This window comes from Ursus americanus, chromosome 2 (assembly GCF_024610735.1).
Source record: "Ursus americanus isolate L20-20 chromosome 2, mUrsAme1.1.p, whole genome shotgun sequence".
NCBI classification, from domain to species: Eukaryota; Metazoa; Chordata; class Mammalia; order Carnivora; family Ursidae; genus Ursus; species Ursus americanus.
In genome coordinates, this window is record NC_142128.1 from 89,330,150 (window position 1) to 89,351,317 (window position 21,168).

Here is a 21,168-nt window from a genome sequence, read left to right on the forward strand (position 1 = left end):
TTTTTTTTTTTCAGAAGATGGTCCCTGTGTGCAATTCCTCCTTTTATTCCTATTCAGCAAATGTTTTGCTAGTGGTAAGAGAACCAGGTGCTCGTATATCACTGACCTGACTACTGTGGGAGAACTAAAGAAGTATGCCTCATTTTTTCGGGGGTACCTACCTGTTGCTGCAAATGAGACTCGCCTATGCGTGAAACAGTCACAAAGAGCAGGCTCGTGCTCGTCCTCTGGCACCACACCCTGCTGCGGAGTGACAAGGATACCTGAGTTCAGAGAAGGCTAAACCAACACGGATGGCTGTTCTGGAGGGCTGAGAAGGGTTGGGGTGAGCAGGCAGACGGGGAAGGCCATTCGGGGTATGGAAAATGTGCTCAGCGGTTGTAGCGATCAGAGCTAACCTACAGCTGGTGCTCTTAACCATCTCTATAGTCTACGTGGATGGCCGCCTCTTTTGGATTTTGTTCTGCGTCTTCGGAAGCCTCTCCCAAGGCGAAGGTGTGGCAAGGTGCCATCTGCCCGTGCACAGGCAATCCAAGCAGACAGTGCTGGTGATCTTAAAGCCTGTTTCTCTAGGCGTAACCTGAGTAAATATCTGTCCAAAATTTGCGAGTGATCAAATGTCAAGAGTTCAGTCCCGGGTAGGCCAGTCAGCTTTGCCTGTTTCATTACATGGGTTCGTTCTGTTAACCCTGGGCCAACTGTTCCATGTTACTCATAAGAAGCCTGGCTAAGAACGTAAATGGATTATGATAAATCTGCCACTACCATTAAAAAAAATCCAGTTTATTACTGGCTGTGCCTACTGATGTTGTGTTGGCAATTTCAAAGGTGGTGTTTTTTTTTTTTTTTTTTGGTCTCTTTGTTTTTGCTTTTATAGAACATATCGTTAAAAATACACTCATGGTAGCAGTATCACATAGTGGCTGAGCACAGACGCTGGAGGCACGTTGTACCAGTTAAAATCGTAGCTCTCCTCTTTTCACTGCATGACTTTGGACCAGCTACCTCATGTCATTGTGCCTCAGTTTTTTTAATGTGAAAAATGGGGATGATGATAATGCTCCTGTTTCGATAGGATTGTTGAGCAAATGAGACAGCACATGTCAAAGACATAGAAGAGTGTGCTGGGCATGCAATAAGTATCAAGTCATCATATGACAATGGTCACTATTAGTCCAGAATGGATCTTAGAGAGCATCTAGTTAAATACTACCATTTTGCAAATAAGGAAACAATTCTCAAGAGGGAAAGGGACTTGCCGAATGTCATTAGTAGAATGGATACTAGTACCGTCGGCTCCTGACTCATAATAGAAAAATTTACATTTATGTGTTACCTTAACCATTAACAAAGCACATTCACACATTATCCCCAAACTCGTCCTGTTATACCGTGTTGCCTCTCCAAACTGAATCGCCGCAACATTTTTCAGGCACCCAAGTATAAGAGTTCCATAGGGAACGATTCTCAGTGAGTTCCAGAAAGAGGCGCTTGTGTAATGAGATGAGGGAAGGGCATAGGGAGGGCACGTCCCCACAGTGCGGCAGACGAATGTGAGGCATTCAGTGCTGTGGCAAAGTTACGTTCCATTATTAATTTGATGCTGTGTTAAATTAGCCATTTTTATGAACAGCAGAGAGAATTCCTTCAGGGGGAGCTGCACTATTTTCCATGAGCCCAACTGTCCCAACAGGCTTTCAAGAGAGTGCCTGCTTCTCCCCAGTGGTTAGGAGCAGATGACTCTAATGATACTAGGTTTGCTGCACTTCTTCTTTCTTGAAGAATTTAATCTGGCTTTTGGAAAATGATATCTGCTCATCTTTGGTCACTTGAAGCCTACCTCTCTGGGTGTGTTTGTCCATGCCTGCATCAGCCTAGTCCAGCAATGACTCACAAACAGGTGTGCCACAGCCCTTCACTTGCCGGGGGGGGGGGGGGGGCTTGGGACTGGGTGTCCCTGTGTTGCACAGGCATCAGATTTTTTTAACGAGGCTTTTTCTTTTTTTTCTTGAAGCAAGAGAGAGAAAAGCAGGTTTTACCGGAACTTCTCTGAGGGAGACCACTATGTGTTGCTTGATAAATCACGCATTTTGGTGGTTAGAGACTTCAAATTTATCTCATATGAAATAGCAATAGCCTGATGAGGGCAGGTTAGAGGCAGAATGACTTGAGACAATAGGAATAAAAGACTGACTCCGGGTGTGGGAGTTCTATGTGAGAACCACAGGAGAAGTACAGGAGAGTTCTCTCTATAAGAAGACTTGAAGGGCTTTGCTCTGGAGTGTGCCGTGTAAACTCTCCTTTCTGTTTTTCTTATGATTCTTCAGTCAAATCTATAAACAAACCATGAACTGGATTTAAAAAAAAAACAACAGTGAAGGAGTCAGTATTGAGATACAATCTGGCAGAGGGCAAAAAAAAGGAAAGTTGGATTTAAAAAAATGTGCGGAGGTCCCCCGTGACGACCTGAATAATAGAGCAGTTCCTCTTTCTACCAATAACTAGCTCATCCTTAGTAAGAATGGCCAACTTTCAGTTTCCTTAGTTTCAGAAACATTTTTCTTCTTTTTGTTCACTAGCTGTGTGTCATGGGCTGAATTGGGTCCTTCCAAAATGCAAAGGTTGCAGCCTTCACCCCCAGTGCTCCCGTATGGGCAGGTGGGGACTTGGGGAGGTGATTAACCTCTTACAAATGAGGTTCTAAGAGTGGGACCCTAATTCAATAAGATTGGTGTCTTTATAAGAAAAGGAAGAGACACCAAAGGGTGTCATGTGAGGGCACAGTGAGAAGCCAGAAAGATAGTCCTCTTCCTGAAACCAGCACTACTGGCAGCTTCCTCTTGCACTTCCAGCCTCCGAAACTGTGAGAAAATAAGTTTTCTTATGCAAGCCCCCTAGTCGGTGGTGTGTTGTTTCACGGCAGCCCAAGCAGACTACTGCGGTGTGGTGTTCCAGTAAAAGAACACCTGCCTCCTGCCTGTTGGGCATGGCTTTATATTAATTTTTCCTTTACCCAGAATGCTATACCAATCAGTGTCCCCTCCTCTCCTGGAAAGACAACTCCTCATATAAGCTCGTTTAGCTGGCGGACGGGGCTGGTGTTCAGATGTGCAATGGTTCTGCTGTCCCTCCGTGTTTGTGTCAGAGAGCAACCAGAGAAGCCAAAGTAGCAGAAGATGTGTGTGTGTGGGGGGGGGGGTTATTACAAGGAACAGGCTTATGCACTTGTAGGAGCCGGCTCCATAATCCTACAGTGCACAGGGCAGGCAGGCAGGAAGGAGTGAGAGCAAATGCAGCCCCAGCTGCTGCCTCATGCCCGTGAGGTGAGTCGGCAGATCTGCAACAATGAGGTAAGTATACGGATCTCAGAACGCAGAAAGAGTTTACAGTTTACATTCTCCTCTATTGCTTGGAATCTTTTCTATTCCAGGAGGGCTTAGTCCCCCTTTAAAGGGCTTCTACCTGATTAAGTCAGGCCCATCCAGGATAATCTCCCTTTTGATTAACTCAAAATCAACTGATTTGGGACTTTAATTGCATCCAAAAAATCCTTCACTGTAGCAACTAGACTAATGTTTAATTAAAAAACTGGGAGGATGTGTGTGTATATTACAAAATGGCTCCCTTCTTGCTTTGAAGCTCTGACTCTCCTGAAAGACCCTCCTGGGTAGCCCACCATAATCAAAACATGAGAAATGGAGTTTGGAGGAATGGAGGTTAGCTCAGCCAGGTTGACACATCCGCAAGCCATCACAGCGTTCAATGCTCACACGTGTCCTTCCGCTTCACTCTCATGCTCTTATCCCCTAACACATCCAGGGCTGGTCTGTCAAAAGAATCTTCCCTGAATCCCATGGAAGAGACCACCAGGCTTTAGAAAGACACCCTCTCCTCTTCCGTTCTTCCTTTGCTTGTCCTCTTTGGTTTCAAATCCCGTCCAGTCTCACCACGGCAGTCTTTGGCTCTGTTTGCTGGAATGTCCTAGGAAGGAAGGATTTATACTCTCATCTTGGTGGTTTGCGTTTTTGTAGTCCTTCCAGTTATAAACTGGGGTTGAATAATGGCTTCATCACTTACAAACTGTGTGAAGTTGGGCCAATCCCTTACTTCTCCAGGGCTCAAGAAAGAATCATCTCTTAGAGTAGCTCTGTAGCTTAAGTAAAGCACTCTATGTTGCCTGCACACAGTAGAAGTTTGATAAATGATAACACATCATAATCATTATCCTCTCAATATTTTTATTCTTTTCTCAAAGTCTTTAAAGACAGTCACAGAATAGGTTCTGTACCCAAACCCAGAGCCGAGCATTTAAATCAATTGGTTTGCCGCTCACACAGCAGCAAATAGGTGTCTCAAGTTTCTAGTTGCTTTAAGACATTTGCTCACAGGGGCTTCTAATTGACATCAGCCCTTCATCATTTTCTCAGAAAAATTGCCCACAGCATTAGCAGCAGCAATGATAAATATAATAATGATAATCCCACAAAACCTCAGTGTGTGCTAAAGGATCCAATGACAATCTGAACAGCAGGAGAGAAAGTTTCTTCCTACCAATTAATGGGAAGCCAAGTCTAATTTGCCACCTGCACCACACTTTTGAACCTGTCAGGGAAAAAGGAAACCAGTGAACCTTCATCTTGTCACTAGTCTTCTTAGGGACTGCTCTCTAAAGCCAATGAAAATAGCATTCATTAGAGTAAAAAATAAAAAGCCTGTGTCAGCCCCCTATGTTCTCTTCTTGGCTAGAAGCGAAGTCCATCATTGTCAGTGAGGAGGTGGCTCCGAAAGCCCACTGGACTTCTGGGCTCATCTGATGTTGGAGAATGAATATTCCCATAAATGCTTTAGAAAAGTTGAAAGTGTGAAGTCATTAGTTCTCCTGCTTGACTTAAGAGTCAAGGGACATTAGAATCATAAAAAGAGTTCCACTGTTTCAGAGCCCTAAATCTGAGAAAACGTTCCAAAGGCCAGGATAAATTCCAAGGAAAGAAGATAGAACTTCTGAGATGGGTTTTCCCTGGCTCTCCTGAATCATCGAGAGGAACTATACAAACATTTAGATACTCTATGGTTAGCAGATTCCTCGTTAAAACAAACAAACACAAAACAAATCCACAAACCCCTTCCCAGGAGTATCTACTAATACTTCAAAATTCTTAAATGTCTTTTCATTCGGCACTTTGCTTACAAATAGGGATGCAGCCACTAGATGGAAATGTGTAATAGAAGACCATGAGGTTAAAAATACGGATTATAGCTTATTCATTCAGGAGTTCATTAATTCAACGTATATTTTGTAGATATACTATGTGCCCGGAACATAGTGGCAAGGCAAAACTACTTACATCCTGGCAATTTTTCCTTGGAAGAAAATAAACATGTATTTATTGCAACTTTTACAGAGAAATTTTATACTACCAACTTGTAATTTATCGACGATGCACCTAATCAAAAAGGACGAGCTCTTATAGAATATTTCTCACAAATTATGGTAATCTAATTCTCGTCTTATCCTCATACCTTGATTAAAATTACCTTCTTCCTTTGTTACGAACTCCAGATCCCCTCGTGGTGCCGCTTTTCTAAACTGCCACATTACTCTGGAGACTTGTTGCCACACCAGCCCCTCTGAAGGGCTCTCCTCAGCTGCCGGAGACCCGGGGACTTGTTTTTCCTTTGCCCACGTTATTACTGATCTATTCACGCTGTTTGGGGTTTAGAGCTAGACGCTAGGCTCAGAGCAACCGGGTGCTCTCTCTACCTCTCCTACCCTGACTCGCTGCCATCTCCTAGTGAGGACGGGTTGATATAAATGGACCACAGTCAAAGAGATTTACTGAGCCAATGTCAGAGACATTCTCTTTATCTCCGTGGAGATGATATTTCTTCTGAGGTCCTCCTTTCCGTAGCACTCCACTTAGACTCTCGCGCTGCTCTGAGAAGGCCGAGAGCACGTGGTTATACCAGTTCTAGGTTAGACACTAGGGGTACTTAGAATCTCACTCCTCGGGAGTTTGACAGAGCAGAGTGGGTGAGAAGGGGCAGACTGCTGAGTCCTGGTTGTGTCTCTTGCTACTTATTACCAGCTACCCAGATTCTTTTGAATTAGAGGGATAGATTTCACTTGTTCTTAAAATTTCTGGGTCTTGGCTCTATTCTTTCTGACGCCTCTGTGTCTTCTCTCTTGTAGGCTAGGCTGACACACAAAGAGCGAGAAAAGCCACGTAACAGAGCCTTAAGACTGCTTCCCCCACAATTACAATAATTCTCTCTCACACATGCACACACATTTTTTTCTTGAGAATTCCTTCAAGTTTCTGTCTTTCTGATCAATACTTTATTCACAATCAGGGACTCAGGTTGCCTCTAGCAACAGCTTTGGCTTAAACATATCATCAGACATACTCTCTCCTTTCAAGATTTGTTTTCCATACTCATGTATTTCTCACCACTGAACATTTTCCAACAACATTTATAGCCAGGAGACAATGAGTCCTAATAAATGGGAACAAAGCATTTTTTTTTCAGGTCAAGCTGTCATGATAGGGATATTTTGTTAGACCTAGATAATTATTATATGATTCTCTCTCTCTCTCTCTGCATATATATATATATACATACACACACTTACATAGATATGTGTATATATATATATATATGCATATCTACACATATATAATAACACATAACACAATATAATATAAATATTCCTTTTGCTTGTCTGTAATATTGGACATAATAGAAATATGCTCTGCTCACAAGATATTAGGATGAAGAAATAAAAAATTAAGGTAAAATAGGGAAAAAAGATAACTGAATGTATTTATCTTGCTACAGATTTTTCCAAGTGTAGAGCAGGAATGCAACCAGAAATTTAGGACATTCTTGTGCTACCTGGGTGTCATGAGATGTACCATATGGACCCCTTTGTGTGTTAAATAGAATATGCTTTCTATACAAGCACTTCTTTAAGCCTCTGGGTTTCCCAGGTTTAAGGAGGCTCCGGGTGAGAAGAATAAGAATTTCCTGAAATCCGGAAAAGTCTACTGTGAATGCAGTCTGTCCCTAAACCACTCTTCTTAGGAAGGAAAGATCAAATAAAACACACAAATTAAGTATATTCTAATTTGGAACATTGCTTGCAATTGGATATATAATTTTCTATTTTCAAAGGCCATTTACAGCTCTGCCTTAAATAGGTTTCATATATATATTCATGAGTATATTCATATATATATATATATATATATATATATATATATATATATATGGCTCTGATTCATAGGCAGAAGGCTTTTAAGACAATGAGTCATAATGGGTAAAACCTCTATAAACTTTGTATCTCCCACTAGTTCTGGAAAAGTCAAGAATGACTTCGAACTACCTAAGGACCTTACAGGTCCAGTGTAGTTGGGCCGAATTCAAATCTCATGAGCACCAAACCTCCCAAGATTTGCTCTTCCCTTGTCCTTGTCCTGGCAGGACCATCTAAGACAGATGGTTACAGAGATTTCTGGCTTCAGAGGGAGCCCTTTGACCTCATTAATACCTTCCAACTCCAGAGTTTCACTCAGTCCTTCAAGAGATAGCATAGAATCTTCCTAGAGCTGCAGTTAAAAATTCCAGGGAAGCCATCTAGACTGTGGATGAAGATTATTTCTGTTAAAACAAAAGTGTAGTATTTTCATGATTTTTTAACATCTTTGAAGCTATACAGATATTTATTTTTAAATGCAAGGGCGATGAATTGATGAAGGAGAAAGTCCAAGGGAAAAAGATCTCCCCAGATTGAAGAAGTTGAGAGGCAGCAGTACTGATTCCCTTTGGTCAAAGAGACAGAGTAGACACAGGAAGAAAGGAGTGAAATGCGGAAAACAACAACATAGGTTTGAATAGAATGGCATGGCAAATAATCACTAAAATTGCAGCTGGATTGTGTTGAAGCGAAGTATAGTCTGCATGACGACTCATGTCACAGGCAGCTAAGTCAAAGCATGTCCCCAGCAAGAACCAAGGACACATGCTAGGCTGGGAAGCCCCAATGTTATCAGCTTACCATTCACCAAAGGCTGGCTGGTGAACTAATGAAACAGGAAATGGGATCCCCAAAGGAATATTACTTGTTGAACTATTTACAAATATCATCAACGGAGCTATTCCATGTTTTAACCCCTCAACAGAAGAAAACATTAACTTCTTTTCTAGAAAACACTAACTTCATTAATTAACCCAACAAATATTTATTAAGGACTTGTTACATGCAAGGCATTATGGTGGGTGCTGGAGACACAATTTAGAACAAAAGAAAGCCTTTGTTCCATGGAGGTTTTCATCATATAGGGAAGATATAATACAATAAATCCATAAATATGTAAGAATAGATGTTGTGATTAGTGCCATAAGGACAACAAGCAGGGAGCCATGACTGAGAAAAATGAGCAGAGAGAGGCCTACTGTAGTTAAAGTGATCTGGAAAGACCTCACTGAGAGAACTGAAAAGTAAGGAATCATTCAGAAAAAGAATTGTCAAAAGGGAGAAGCAAAGGAGACAGCAGGCCCAGAGGCCCAGAGGCTGGAACAGCTTGGTGTGTTCTAGAAACCAACAGCAGACAGCTTGGTGGGAGACGTGTGGTACTGCTGAGGTAGGAAGGGACAACAAACAGCCAGAGATCAAAATGGCAGCTTTATTGCTGAAAACAGCTTGATCAGAGCATGTGTCTTAAATCTGTGGATAGGTGTCTTGTTAATACACCTCAGAATTAAACCTGCATGGGCCTAGTCAGAAGATACCAGCCTTCCTCGTTTACTCCATGGAGAAACAGAGAATGTGAGTCTTCCCAGTGAGCGGGCTGCCCCCCTAGAAAGAGAGAAAAGAGGGGACTCAATTCCTTCTCCCAAACCCGTCAATAAGAAGTTGTTCTTCCCATGGGTGCAGAGGCCAGGAAGCTTACTCAAATGGCAGTCCCTCCTTTGGGAAGCTGGAAGCCAGAGAAGGGGTTCCCCCACAACAGCCACTTAGGTCTGTGCCTACCTGTGTGGTTAGACTAGAGAAGGCAGAAAGGAAGAAAGAGGATATCCACAGTGGACTGTAAAGGACTGTGTCTTGATGAGAGAAATGCCCCACAATCTTCATCATTTTCTTTCTTCGGTTGGTGCCAGCCAACAGCACCCATCAGAGACTGTGGCAGAGACAGGTAAAGGGGAGTTCTGTTTTGATCGCAGTTATGGCTGAGCTCGATTTACAGGAGGCTATGCTGTCCAATAGGATTTCAGTTAGGTTCATGTCTTAGCGGATCCTTCGTTCTTTTAACTCATGCTGTTGTGGTCAAACACATGGAGGTATGTGCCCGGACCACGTGCATTTCCTGCCCCTTCCATTTGTATGTTCACCTGTCTCTCCACCATGCCTGCTTGTCGCCACAGAAGCTCAGATGCTGCTGTTTGGCTCACTAATGAGTATGGTTAAGAACAGAGCTATTCATGGGGCGCCTGGGTGGCGCAGTCGTTAAGCGTCTGCCTTCTGCTCAGGGCATGATCCCAGCGTTCTGGGATCGAGCCCCACATCAGGCTTCTCCACTATGAGCCTGCTTCTTCCTCTCCCACTCCCCCTGCTTGTGTTCCCTCTCTCACTGGATGTCTCTGTCTGTCAAATAAATAAATAAAATCTTTAAAAAAAAAAAAAAAAGAACAGAGCTATTCAACATTTCTTCAGGCCAGTAAGAAAAGTTACCTCTTCCCTATTTCATCCAAAACCTCCGTCTTCTTTCCCTAAACATTGCTCTTTCCCTAAACCTGCACAGAAGGGAAAACAATCCTAGTTAGAGTGAAAAGAGCCCTTCATCCTTTGGGAAAGCAGACCGGGCCCGGTCTGATTCACATACAGCAAAATCCTGCTTATGCCAGTGTTTCCTGTTGTGTCCCCTAGGATCCATTAGCAGTGGGTTTCTTGGCATTTGTGGCTGGCAGAAATGAGATCCTCCAGGCCCGACCAGCTCTAGCCCAGCGACGGTTGCATTTCAGCGTCGGCAGGCTGAATGCCCTTCTCAGTCACTGGTGAGGAGCTGCTCTCACATGAAGGAGCTGTAGGAGTGCACGCAGGAATGACCCTCTCATGTGCCCGGATATTGCCTTCAGTAAGGCAGTTATAGCTCTTTTTTTAAAAAAATTAGTTTTGACAAGATGTACGTAATTCAGAAAGCGCCAATGGTTCTGAGAGGTTTACAAGAGAACCCTCTATGCCCACCCCAGATGCTGACCCCGCAGGAGCAGGCACTTTCATCCTTCTCTGGTAGTGACCTCAATAATTTTAAATAACATCCTTATACTGCTAGTTTTTCAATTTTAGTCATAATCTATCGATTTTCCTACTATGAAAAATTAAAATTTGGCTCTCTGATGCATGCGTATACATGCAGACATGTACACACACACACACACACACACTTCTCTTCCCCTCCTTCTCCCACTATAGTTCTAACATGATTTTTCAGTGGATCAATATGCATTGTTTACATTCCTGTGAAGTTATCACTAAGATGTTTACACTGCTGAATCATATGGAGCACTGTGATTTTTTTTTTCTTGTACAATTTTGCCCCTGAGATGAGTAATTTGCCTAAATTTTCCTTTCACTCAGTTATACATGCAACTGTCTTTAATTCACCCCCAAATCAGATCTCCTCTCAAGGGCTTCAGAACACATGAAATAATCTATGGGCGTCACTCCTTTTCTTGGAAACACCCCCCTCAGGGCCTTCATCCGCTCCTGCCCTGTGATGGTGGCTACTTGGGTCTACTTCCAGCTGCCCTCCTGTCTTTAGCGTCCAGGACACTCAGGAGTTACACTCTCTTCCATGTTGGGATCCCTGATTCCCTAGATCCCATTCTGCCTTCTTTCTTGATTTACTCTCAACTCTTGCAGTAGCTTTCCAAAAGGGAGCATGAATTGGAGATACATTTTAGATAACTTTTATATCTGAAAAAAACCTTTATTCTAATACATTGCGCATAGAAAGGTTTTCCCTCCAAATGTTGAAGGTATCTACCCATTGTCTTCTCGTTTTCCATATGACTATTGAAAAAGTCTGTTTTTATCCCGACTTTTTAATGTTTAATCTATTTTGTTCTCTATGAAAACATTTAGGATTTTATAATTTTCCCAGCATCCCAAAGTGTCACAATGCTTTGTCTGTATATCCTTTTTCATTTTGGCAGGTGCTTTCATTCTAGAAACTTGGGTCTTTCAGTTCTGGGAAATTTTCTTGAATTACCTCTCTAATAATTTCCTCCCCTTCACACTCCCTTTTCTTTTTCTGGAATTTTTTTTTTTTTTTTTTTTTTTTTTTTTTTTTTTTTTTGTGGACCTGCTAAATTGATCCTATAGATTTTTGTTCAGGAAAGTGGGGGGGGTGGGGATTGTTTGTTTTTACATGTTCTTTCCTATTCTTTCTCTTTCTCTCTCTATTTCTCTGTGTGTGTTTTGCTTTCTGGAATATTTCCTCAACTCTATTTTTCAGTAATGAATGTTACATTTCTGCAGTTGTGGTTTTAGCTCCAGGGAACTCTTTTTTGTTCCCTGAATGTTCCTACTAGTGGCCTCTTGCTCAATTTAGAGCAGCTTAGCTTGTATGGGGGTTGAGCTTACAAACAGAGGAAATGGATGGGGAAAAACTGCAGCTCAGCAGCTCAACCAGCTGTGTGACGTTGGACAATAGACTTAAATCCTCTGCAGCTCAGTTTCCTCAGCTGTAAAGTGGGGATAATAGCAGCACGGGCTTCCTCTAGGGTTACTGTGTGGACTCAGCGAGTACTAACAAAGCACTTGGAGCAGGTGCCTAGTACATAATACGTCAACTCTCACCATTCTGTCTGTGGTATGTTTTCTTATCTTTCTGAAGTTATTAGTTACAGGGGGTTTTCTTGAAAATCTTTTTTCGCTTCCTGCTTTGTCTCTGCATTTTTTTCCATTTGCTTTGGTCTCCTTTCATGAGGTTTCCCTCAAACAGTTCACGCTATACTAACAGTGAGGAATTTCAATGTTGATTGGATGCTCTGTGCTTGCATCTGGCTTACGCACTGTGGGCTTCACTGTAGGGAATCTGCTGGATATTTCATTGCAGAACCTCCAAGGAGCGTAGGTCTTGGGCTGCTTTAGCCTCTTGCCTGGGGGTCTAAACCTGGCAGCCCCGGTTCTTGGAACTGAGCCGGGTAAAGGGCCCAGTCCTCCAGGGCACTATGCCAACTTCCCCTGCAGCCTGCTATTTTCTGCACATGCAGCTGCCTCTGCTGGGTCTCATGTTCCTGAGCCTGAACCCCCTTTTCAGAAACTCCACATTTGGACTTCCACAGGGGTTGGGGCTGACAGCCACCTAGTTTTGCAGAATAATAGAGGAGATCCAGGAATCTATCTGCTTCTCACATAGACATTTAACAAATACTTTGTTGTCAGCCCTGCCTGCACTCCCACTTCCAGAAGTATCATTGCTCACCATTCTTGGGCTTTGCTGGGCTTCCAGGGTCCAGACCTGCTTGCTTTTCTCACTTCGGGCCTTGGAGTCCGCCTTCTCTGACATGCCAAGTCTACTACCGCTTGTTCAGCTCATCTCCAGCATTAACATTTTGTGGCCATTTTCCCCATTTCCTTTTTTCTTGACCCTGATAACTATATGCAGCCTTAAAAACATCCTTTCATTGTCCCATTTGTGGAGTTTCAGGAGGAGGCAGATACACAGGTGTGTTTATCTGCCACTCTTTACAATTATACTTCTTCTCAGTGCATTTCTCGTGACTCTACGTTCTGCATGCTGAACCACGGATAATGAGGGCCACAATCCAGGTAATTAATAAATAGAGTTTCTGAGCCTATGGAAATGCTGCTGCAAGTCATCAGTAAGGGACTTGAGCTTTGGGTCTTGAAAGGGCATTTCTGGGCTCTGCCAACAGGCTCTCTTTGTCAGCAAGTCGTATTCATGGACCAGGCAGGGAGGCTCAGGTGAGCAGTGTGTTTTCCCATGTCTGCCATTCGTTGGCTATACTACCTTGGAATTAAATAAATCTCTGACTTCAGTCCCTTCCCTTGTGAAGAAAACATATCTCTGTTTCTAAGTTTTGTGTCAGGCTTGGAAATTATAAACTGAAAAGTTCTGTACAAATAATGGGAAACATTACATTTTAGTTTCTCCCACCTCTGGGCTCCCAAACATATCAGTCTGTGCCCATTTGTTTTATAGGACAAACTACACTAAGGTTAAATTGATATTTTCTGAGTTTTCTCCCACTTTAGACTGAGTGGCTTCTAGGCAGTTATCTTAGCCATGATTTACTCAGCTTGCTACCATCAAGTCGTAACACCAGGCTTGGTACATGATGGGTATTCACTAAAATGGAGGCAAAGCTACCTGGCACCAGGATGGAGCCCATGATCTTGACCTCTGTAGTTGTGACTTCAAACCAACTACATACACCATGAAAAGAACCCACTTCCGTGACTGAAAGGACCCATTCTTCTTAGGCTCTGAGCAGCCATAGGCTGGTTGACACTGCTGGTCTTGAGTACCTGGGGGCAGACCTGAAAGATGATATTCCTGCTATGCCTGAGTCCATGTCCCATTATGCATCCCTTGAGCCATATGTTTAGTGACTTATATTTAATAAATACAGCAGCAGAATCTGATTATAGCAAGCCCAGAGATAGTTAAACTCGATTGCCAGGGAAATAGAGTTAGAATCCTGAATTGTTTTTATGTATTGCAATGGGCAATTGGAATGCCTGTTCCATATGGCGCTGACTCTGTCTGTGGATTGCACAGCCCATTCCCCGTCAGATGGTCCCATTTTGGGTCAGTGATGATGGCAAGGAACAATGTGTAGAGACAGGTGATCCCCAAGGGGGTCCATTAGATTTCAGTTGTTTCCCGTTGATCGCCGTCCCACGGCAGACCGTGGACTTTGGCGCAGCTGGGCCTGCATCCTTACATTTTTAATCGGCACATTGGTATTTACGATGCTGGCTCTGTCCAGGGCTTCAGAAAGGCAGAGACAATGGTGGGAAGAGAGCAAATGCCTCATATAAAGGTTAGCAGAGATTGTTTTCCTGCTTCCAGAGGTAGGGATGGGTTCTTTTATCTGTACCAATTCACCTGTTTCTAGCTGTCACGGTTCTGAGGAGTATCCACAAAGCTGCGGCGTGCTCAGCCAGAGGGGAGGGTGTTGCCTGCTGCTCAGCCTTCAGAATGACATTTCCCTTTTCTGACCATCCTGCCAACCCCCAGAATGCATTCTCCTTCCTTCTGGAGGCTGCCTGGGGAGGGTTTGCCATTCTTTGCCCTGGCAGGAGGAAGTGGCTCTCTCTTCTATCATTGAAGGGGAATTAAACATACTTCCTTAAAGATGTTCCCCTCTGGCTCACCTGTTTAGCTTATTAATAAAGCAATTCTGCAGCTTCCAGAACAGCGGGGGTTGGGGGATAACCTGGTATGAACCTGAGGTCACTCTTTGAAGAAAAGAATGCCATTCAGATCCCAACAAGAGGCACACACCTCTTTCTATGCCCTTTGCTAGGGCTTTTGTGAATGCTTTTAGTCTATTACAGGAGGCTGGCTTTGTCACATTATGAATATCAATAGAGTTCACATCACCATTCTCCCTGCATAAAGGAGCCTTCGTATAGTATTCACTGGCATGGTAGAGACAATAAGTCTGCTTCCCTCCCCGGCCCCTTTCCTTCCCTTGTCAAGAGGAATCAGTTCAGTGAGAAGCATGCTGCCTAGCTTTAAGTAATTGCTCTGAAACCTGGCCTCTTGAGCCAGCAGCCACTTTTTTCTGTCCTTTGTGGGTTCTGTCTTCTCTAAACATTCTTTCCATCTTGCAGCTATCTTTCTTTCTTGTTCTCTTTCTGTGTGTGTGTGTGTGTGTGTGTGTGTGTGTGTGTGTGTGTGTGTGTGTGTGTGTGTTTTCCTAAGAATTTACAGCAAGGCTGACTTGTGCAGAGGCTCTTGAAATGTCATGGTGACCCCCTTGCTCAGCAACCAGGACACCAAGTCTTTTGCCTTCCACAGAAAGGTTGAAAACCTTCCAGCTGGAGTTTATAAATGTCTTGAAGTCATAGAACCTTCTTATTTAAAAATAAAATTAAGCCTCCTTGCTTGAGCGGTAAAGTCTTAATGGCCTACATAAGGCAAATGGCAATAAAGCAAAACAAGTGCTGCTTTATAGCCAACCGTTCATGTGAAAGAGGTGTGTAAAATAATGATAATAGTCATAACAACAAGTAGATATTAGGGAAGGAAGGCTGGAAATGGGGGCTGCAATAAAATGTATCTTTCCCCATTATTGTGATTCTTTATGTCACTCCTCAAAACCAGAGTCTCATTCATTTTCTTCCTGTGTTGGGGATACCTGCACTGACCCTGTGCCTCCTTTTCCGACTTGGCCCTTAAATAGACGGAGCCACATGGTGAGAATGAGGCTGTCATCTGGAACCAAGGGGGAGAAAGAAGTGGGTCTCCTTACCTTCTCCCATGTTTATAAGATGCCAAGGCACCCCACTGTAGTCAGACGCCATGACTCTTCTGGGGCCCATAGGCCATGGTCCAAGTCTTGCTCATTGCAGAAAAGCCATCTTAGACACCTTGCACAGGGAGGGCCTTGCTTTCTAGAGAGAAGTCTAGAGCCATTTCAGTATGCTCTAGCGTATTGGGGTTTATAGATATTTTTGGCCATACGGCAGTGGCTAGGAGCTAGGCAAGACCATATCCCTATAGCAGACTCCAGGGGACCCACCCCAAACAGTCCTTTGGCAGCAGGATCATCCAGTTTTACATTCATATGCCACTAGCTTTCTTCTTTTGTTATCTCCAGCCTTTAGGAAAGCTTATTTAAGAATCCCCCCCCCCCAGTCTTAGCTATACTACAGAGTTGGCAGGACAGGATCCTGGCTCATGTTTGGTCAGAACATTAACTGGGAGCAGCTCTGTCCCCAGAAGAGCAGTGGTAGCCCTAGTAATTAACAAAAGATTTCCCTCAGGCAGCATTTTCCAAAGTGGGTTGCATATAATATGAGTTCTCTTTGGATATTAATAAAACTTATGGGGGGAAAGATGCCATGGTCAACCAAGTTTGGAGAATATTGAGTTAAACATCTTAAAGGAGTTAATTCTCAGCAAGACTCCTCATGGCCTTTTTACTAATTTCATGTGGCTGCCATAACAAATTGCCACCAAGTCTGTGGCTTGCCTCATCTCCCAGCTCTGGAGCCTGGAAGTCTGAAGTCTGTATCACTGGGCTGAAAGCAAGGTGTTGCCAGGGCTGTGTTCTCTCCATAAGCTCTAGGGGAGAATGGGTTCCTTGACTGTCCCAGCTTCTGGTGGCTATCCATGTTTCTTCACTTGTGTCCATCACCCCAAACTTCAAAGGCAGTATCTTCAAATCTCTCCCTGCTCCAGCATCATATCATCTCCTCCTGTGTGTGTGTGTGTGTGTGTGTGTGAGAGAGAGAGAGAGAGAGAGAGAGAGAGAGAGAGAGAAACCCCCCTCTGCTTCTCTCTTGTAAGGACACGTGTGATTACATTTAGAGCCCACCTAGTTAATCCAGGATAACCTCCTCTCAAGATCCTCAATTGAATCTTCTACCATATTAGGTAATATTCACAGGCTCCAAGGATTAGAAAGTGAATATATCTTTTTGTGGGGTCGCCATTTAACCACTCCAGCCTTTAATACATTATGGCCATTGTGCATCTCTAGGATGAGTAGGAGTTGTGATGTGTTTCTCAAACCTCAGTTGACAAAGCAACCCTCATTTCAGGAAGCTTCTGTAGGATTGGTGTTCTGAGAAGCATACTTTGGGAAAGTTCACCAAGGGAAAATGAATCTTGGGGGGAAAAAAGTCGAATAGTCCAGCTGTCCTTCTCCCTGTAGATCTGGGTTCTATTTTACTAAGGAAGGTGGCACTTTCCTCGCTTCAGGAGATAATATTATTACACAGATAAAATATGAAAAAATATCAGCAATTTCACAGGGACATTTAAGCCACACTCCACAGATGATGTATCTCTAGGGAATAGTTAAAATAGCATTGCATTCGGAGTTTCAAAAGCTAGTTGGATTCCTGGCCCTCCTTCATACAAGCTAAATGATGCTGGGGAAGTTATTAAACTTTTTTAAGCCTTGGTTTTCTCATTTATGAAATGGGGATAATAACCATACTTACCTTGTTGTATCATGTGAATGCCAGGTGTAAGAGCACTTTATTAGATGTAAAACTTAACACAATCTAAGGAATTACTCTTATTCTGTGAAACCCAAAATTTGAAAAAAAACATCCTGTCTTATAGGATGATGGTAGTGGTGGGGGTAGATTTCTACCGGTCTTCTCCAGAGGTCAAGTTGTCTTTGCTCAGTGAGAGACCATAGCCACATGACTGTGCTTTCTTCTTCACTGTTTTATTGCCAATAGTTGGCATCCAGTCTGTGCTCAATACATGAGGGATGAGTGAATTCTCCTTGGCTAGATCACTTCTCCCCAGTGTCCATGCCACAGAATCCTGGGATTCTTGGGCCAGAAGGGCCCTTGAGATACCATCTACAACAGTAGTTTCCAAATGCAGATCTGAGGGCTAGCAAAGGCTGGCTACATGAGAATCAGCTAGGAACTCATTAAATGCAGTCACCACGCAGCACCCTGGAGACTCTGATTCAGTAGATCTGAGGTGGCAAAATACAGGGAATCTGTATTTTGAACAAGTCCTAAGGAGGTATGATACAGCTGGTGTAACAATGATACACTGATCTAGCCTTTCCCACTATCTTTGTACAGAACCACCCCTAAAGCATTGCATTAAATAATCTATTTCTTTTTAAAGACTTCAATGGAATTTTTGCAACTTCCTTCACTAGAGATGCTCTTGGTACCAAGTGGGCATGTGAGACAGCCACAACTCAGTGCATCTGGGTTTATTCATTCTTTCATTCATTCATCTATCTATTCAAACAAACATTTATTGTGCACCTACTATGTGCCTGACGCTGTGCTAATTTATTCCACTGCACTCCTACTCAGGAGATCCTTTGTCATTGCAAACCCCATGAGGTAAAGCCTCTTATTTCTCCTTTTTGGCCTTGAGCAAGTAGAGATATAGGAAGACTCGCCTTTCTGCTTTACTGTTTGCTTTTCTCTTTTCCAAGGATTATCTCTAAAGTAAGAAGGAAGCTTTAAATGATGAGTCCTTGAATGCATCAGAATTGTGGATGATATAGTTGGGAGGGGCCTCAAGAGACCCGGTCCTCAAAAATGTAAGGTCGTATCATCCCCATTTCCCCATTTACAAATAAACTACATAAAAGTCAGGAACATTAAGTGACTTTCCCAGCATCAGAATGAGGAAACGCAGGGCTTAGATCTCCTATCTCTCCCCTTTTCTTTCTTAAAATAATGTTTATTCAGACTCTTTTATTCTAAAATAATGTATGTGAGACCAATATTCTCCCATTTAAAAAATACTACCTTTCAAATATTCATCTGGCTGGTTTGAGGAATGGGCCTTTTCTTCTTCTGCCAGGCTCATAATTATTGACATCTTCTGATATTCACTAGTGTATGCTTATAAATAAATATCACATGCCCCCAAACTGATCCCGCCAACATCTATTAAATGGTGGACGAGTGAAATGTTGTTAGCTGCACTTTATTCTCCTAGGCTGCAGTGGGGACTTGAGGGTTTTTTCAGAGTTTCTCTAGCCCTGAAGAGGGAAAGTGTCCCACCCCATCCAGCCCTGCTTCTCCTGTCTCTACTGTGTCTCTCTGTTCCAAGGATGCGCTGGTCATTCATCACCAGCAGTCTCTAATGTTGTTAGGGAGGCAGGTCTCCGGGCAGTTCCGAAAGCTGTCATGAGATCTACGGGGGTAGGGGTGCAACAGCTGGGAGCCCCTCCATCTCTTTTCTTCCTGTACTTGCCTCAAACTTCACAGGGTCTGGGATGGTGCTGCCCTCCTGTGGCAAGTCACCTTCTACGGAGGATAGAGAGGATAAGACCGGGTGGACCCCTGTTTCTGACCTGTGTGGCAGGGGATCAGCTAATCACAGGATTCATAGTCTTCATTTTAAACAAAGTCCTACCATATCGTATCAGTTCTTTTTAAGGATTCTGAGCCAGAAGTGCTTCCTTCCTTGGCTCACATCTCTCCAGAAGTCAATGGAAGGAATGGGTAGGCACCAGAGAAAACCTTAGGGCCAACAGCTGGAGAACTCAAGTCCTGGGATCAGTCATGGGAAGAGGATTGTGACGGTCTTCATAGGGCAATGGGAAGCTTGAGATCTGCTGGATTTGCTGGGCCAAACAAAATTAGATGCCTGGTGGTCTCAAGGACAGAGCAAGACGCTCAGTCTCGTCCCTGTGTTTGTGCTAGCATGCCGAGCAGACTCTTGATTTGCTGAGGTTGGTGGTCTTTTCTTTTTTCTTTTCCTTCTTTCTTTTAAATACTTTCATATACAATTAATATCATACATTTTCACTCCATTTACTGGGAATGTGATCATTCAAAATAGCCCCTGACGCTGTTTGCAGTGAAATACGAAGTTCAGAGGATCTAAAAATTAACTGTTTGAAAGTCAACAAACCATACTAATTCTGAAATTTATAAAATTCCTACCTTTTTCTCTCCTCCCACGCTCTCACTTTATGGACTTGGTCCAAATCACTTGAAAATTAATAAAATTCTTTTGTGTGCATATGCAATGTCTTCCTCTTCTCCCTTACCCCAACCCACTGCCATCCCTGACCACCTCCTTTATCCCCAGAGAGCCTCAATTGGCTCTATTTGCCAACTGCACGTTCGGGAACAGCCTAGTAGCAGACCTGACCGTTGGTGTTTGTCCCCTGAGTGTTCAAAGAGATATTTGCATATTTCCTGAGGAGGTGAGTAGGAAGCCCCGGTGTCAGCTGCCATGGCCACCCTTCTGGGATAACTGGAGTGGAAGGACATGCCTCATTGTGTCTCAGCTTCAGATTTATTTTGATGCTGGGAAATGGGGGGTGGAAGGGGAAAGTGTAGGTCAAAAGGAAGACGGATGAATTGTTAATAGAGGCTGAAGTGGCAGATTGAGAGAGAACACAAACACGATGGGCAGACGGACGGATTGATAGATTGGACCCAGACATGTAAATAGGATAGTTTATCTAAGCTGCTTAGAGTCTGTCTTTCCTATCTATCCATCTATTTATCTATCTGCCATAAGCAGGGACTGATAGGGAAACAGACAGATTCCTGAGTAGGATGGATTAGCAGCAGGCATGGGAGCCTCCTGGCGTCCTAGACTGGAGGAGAGGGCAGGGCTTTGGGACCTGGGGACAGATTAAAGGTGCTTCCCTGGAGGGCTTCCTGCCTCTTCTGTGCCCCAAATACGAGCATGATCAGCACCCAGCTAGAGAGGGTGGCTCAGGCCTCAGAGTGCCCGCTCACCAGCCTGCCTGCTTCAGACCCCTCCTCTGACCATTTGCAGGTGTTCCGTTCTTGGACCCCAGAAAGTGGACAGCTGCCAATCGGAGAAGGAAGCTGAGGGAGCAGGGCTTGGTGCTAGCATACATTTTTATCCCAAAGCCTTGCTTTAAATTCCAGTCAGGCTTCTAGTCTTGCAACAACAGGGGAAAGGAAGAGGAGGGAAAAAAAAAAATACGTGAAGGAAAGCTAACTGCGCTCCTGCTGTTCTGGAAAGCTGTCAGCTGTCAGGTCTGCTTAACTGACAGCCTGGTCTCCAGAGCACTGGGAGCCCAGCCCCAGGAGAGGTGAGGGCTGGCCTAGGGTGGGGTGGTGGGGGTTGTTGCAGGCTGCCACACTACCGACCCCCACCCTGCCCAGGCGGGTCTGGGGCACAGCCCTGGGCTAATCAGCAAGCCTGGTGGGAGGGGTGTGGGGGGGGTGAATATTCTCTGTTCTACCAACCATCCTGGGGAAGAAAGGGAATGGGATAAAAGGGCTGCCGGTGTTGTGGAAGAGTCAGGCTGTCTCCTGACCTCCCGTCTTTGTTGGGATAGGAGAGGTCCCCTGGGGCTAGGGAGGGGTGCAAGGGTGGGGAATTTGAGAGCATTCCGGAACTCCCTTCAGGCCCACAGGTGCGGGGAACCTACCTTTGCCCCTGTCACAATGGGATTGAGTAGCAGTCAGGGAGTAGC